Below are 3547 nucleotides of genomic sequence, written 5' to 3' on the forward strand. Positions count from 1 at the left end.
TTCTTAGTTTATTTGTTAAGTGTTTGAGACAAGTGATTTTATGACTTGAAATCAATTTTTAGGTGATCAATCTAAAAAGAGCATTAAGAATTTCTCAAACAAGTAAAATTAATCAAAGCATCAACTTGAATGATTAAAATGCAAATCTTTTAGAATATAAGAAGAAGTAGAAATACATAACCATATTCAAAAGAAATTGTTAGGAGCATGAGCCATCCATCCAAGGATTGGATGCTTTGAGTTCCAAATGAGATTACAAAATTGAATTTTGCATCTCATTTGCCTTCTCCTTTTCTCCTCTTGAATTCTAAACTAAAATTACAAAACTTACTTAAATAAAGTTCCTAAGCTAAGAACAAGAAGAGAGAACTTCAGAGAAGAATTTGTAGGCAAAATGTGAGTGAAAATGTGAGAGATATGTGAATTTGATGCCCTTTTGCTCAATTGGAATATGCCCTATTTATAGAAATTCTTCTGGGCCACTGAGCTACTTGTCAGCTCCGCTAAGCAGCTTACCAAACCCTTCAGCATGGGTTCGGTCCCTTGATCAAGTTGCTTTGTCACCTCCTTAGGCTTGACTCATCAAAGCTAGTTGTGAGCTATGAAACCAGCTATTGTGAGCTACTCTGAAAAGCCTATGGTGGGCTACTTAAGGTGAGGTCATTGGTGACTTCATGGCTTGCTTGATGGCTAAGTCAAGTCTGGGTGCACAGTTCAGCAGCTTTGACCGTGTTGACTGGGACGTGGCCTAGTGCTTGCTGATCTGGTCAGGAGTCTGGTTCTCTGCTAAGCTGCTTGGTTGGACCGCTAAGCTGCTTGCTCAGCAGCTTGGGCATGTGCCAAGCTTGTGTCTGACCGTGTCAACCTGAGTTCTGACCGTGCCAGATCTAGTCTGGTGCTAGGCTGAGCGGCCAAGCAAGTTCTCTCAACTGCTTGTTTGAGCCAGGTCAATTTAGCGTGGCTTGGTCCACGCTTAGCTGCTTGGTTGAGCACCTTGGTTTTTGACCTTTTTCTTTTTGACCATGAGTCTTTTTTCTGTTCTTTTCTTCTTTCTAAATCATACAAAATACATAAAAAAGAAATACACACACAAATATACAAGATTGTGATATTTTATACAAAAAGTATTGTTTTAAGTTGGTTTTTCTCAATTATGCTTAAGATAATTGCCATAAAAGTGTATGAAATTTAGGTATGTTTGGCACTTATCAGTGGGCTACTTGAAGTGATGTCATTGGTGACTTCATGGTTTTCTTGATGTGCTAAGTCAAGTCTGGGCGCACACCGCTAAGCACACCAACTTTGACCATGCTGACTGAGACGTGGCTTGGTGCTTGCTGACCTGGGCAGGTGTCTGGTTCATCGTTGAACACATATGTGTCACCGCTAAGCTGCTGCTTGAGCAGCTTGGGTGTCTGCGAGGCTTATGTCTAACCGTGCCAAGCTTGAGTTTTGACCATGTCAGGTTTTGTCTGGTGCTAGGCTGAGTGGTCCAGCAGGTCCGCTCAGCTGCTTGATTGAGTAGGTTGGTCTTTGTTAGGCTGGTGTCCAGGTCAGGCTGGTGTCTAGGTCAGCTCAGCATCGCTTGGTCCACGCTCAGCTGCCTGCTTGAGCACCTTGAGTTTGACTTCTTTTTCTTCTTGGACCATGATTCTTTATTCTCTTTCCTTTTTCTTTCTAAATCCTACAAAACACATAAAAAAGAAATACAAACAAAAATATACAAGATTGTGATATTTTATCCACAAAGTATTATTTTAAGTTGGTTTTTCTCAATTATGCTAAAGATAAGTACCATAAAAGTGTACGAAATTTAGGTATGCTTGGCACTTATCAATGGTATGTAAAATTTTAAATTGTATTTGATAACTATAATTATGATCATAATATCACAGTTTTGGGAGTTTCTACAATGATATCAAAATTATAATTAAGGCTTCATTTCTCCACAATTACGGTAAATGCAAAACAACAATCACGACTACAATCTAAAACATTTCTGGTATGTAAAAGGGGATGACTTAGTTTTGTGGACAAAATAAATTGGAAGGACAACATGAAAAATACAATTCTGCAAAAAAAACGATGATGATGTCAGAATATAAAAGTTGACAATGTGGACAACATAGAAGAAGATGATCCAATAATAACCCATGTATAACTAAGAGATTTTAGAGAGTTAACGGAAAATAAAAAAGAAGAAATAATATGGGACTTGATAGAAAAGATGGCACTTTGAATTATGTAGGTTGACATATCCATGAAAGAGACTTGACTGTTGGGTCTTTTGTGTGAAGATTTGGGAGAAGGTGAGTAATGAGAAACATATTATTAATTAGGGTGTAATTTGTTTTTACTAATTTACTAAAATAATATATGTATCATGAATATATTATTATAATGATATTAGGGAATGAACTTCAAGGGCCGGGGAGAAGAACATATCCTCCAATTATCTCGAGGATGATTTTTAACCTATCTCCATTTTAGTATGTAATAATCCTTAGCCAATGGCCCAAAATGGAACAATATCAAAAAGATCATCTAATATGAATGTAAAGGGTCATACTTATGGATGATAATTTGTAAAGCTAATTAATAAATTCAAAAAATAATATGAAATTATAGAATAATCCTAAAAATTAACCTACAACAAACTATTCATATTTCCAAGAGATCCAGGCAGGACTATATCCACTTTATTCTTGTTTTGAATTTTCAACAATAAATAATGTTGATATTTATGACTCAGATTAATATTTGTGGCGTTTATCATTATTTATAATTCTTCATTTTATTCCTTAAAATTAAAAGTAAATATATTTAAGAAATATAAAATATCTTTCTAAATTATAAAAAAAACTTGGCCAGGGAATATTAATTATAGAGTACAAGGAGATTGTGCTAATAAAAGAGTTATAACTATAATAATCATGTTTATCACTCTAAATCTATTCTCTCTTCATTAAATATTTTTGTGTAGTATAAAGGGTATCCCCTCATCTTTTGGGGTAATGAACTAATCACTTTCAGAATGCGTGATTTCCCCTTCCAAGAAGTGTCGCTGAGAATCGAATCATTGACTTTTTTGGTTATCTTGTGGATCTAGTGGAGCCTTACACCACTAGACCAACACCTTATTAGTATTCTCTCTTCATCATATGAAAAGTCATAACTCATAAATATACATTGTAACGCCCCGAAAAAAAAAATACTCTTTATTTATTACGCGGAAAATTGAGTAATTTTTTTTTTGAAATTGGTGATATAAAATTGTTTCCTTTTAAAAACCTTTCTTTTCCGGGACATCACTTTAAGTAACATATAACGCGGAAATCAAAACCGGTTACCTAATGGTAACTGAAATGATTCAACATTTCCTGAATATATATCTTCATAGATATAAAAGATCATAAATACTTAATATACTTTTCGAACAAGAAAGGGCGGAAATTTTAATCATCGCCAAAAGACACTAAACAAAGACATGAACAAACTGAAGCCGTCAGTGTTTCAAAAGTCACAAAATGATAAGCAACTCCTAGTG

The sequence above is a fragment of the Lupinus angustifolius genome, unplaced genomic scaffold, assembly GCF_001865875.1.
Source record: "Lupinus angustifolius cultivar Tanjil unplaced genomic scaffold, LupAngTanjil_v1.0 Scaffold_555, whole genome shotgun sequence".
NCBI lineage: Eukaryota > Viridiplantae > Streptophyta > Magnoliopsida > Fabales > Fabaceae > Lupinus > Lupinus angustifolius.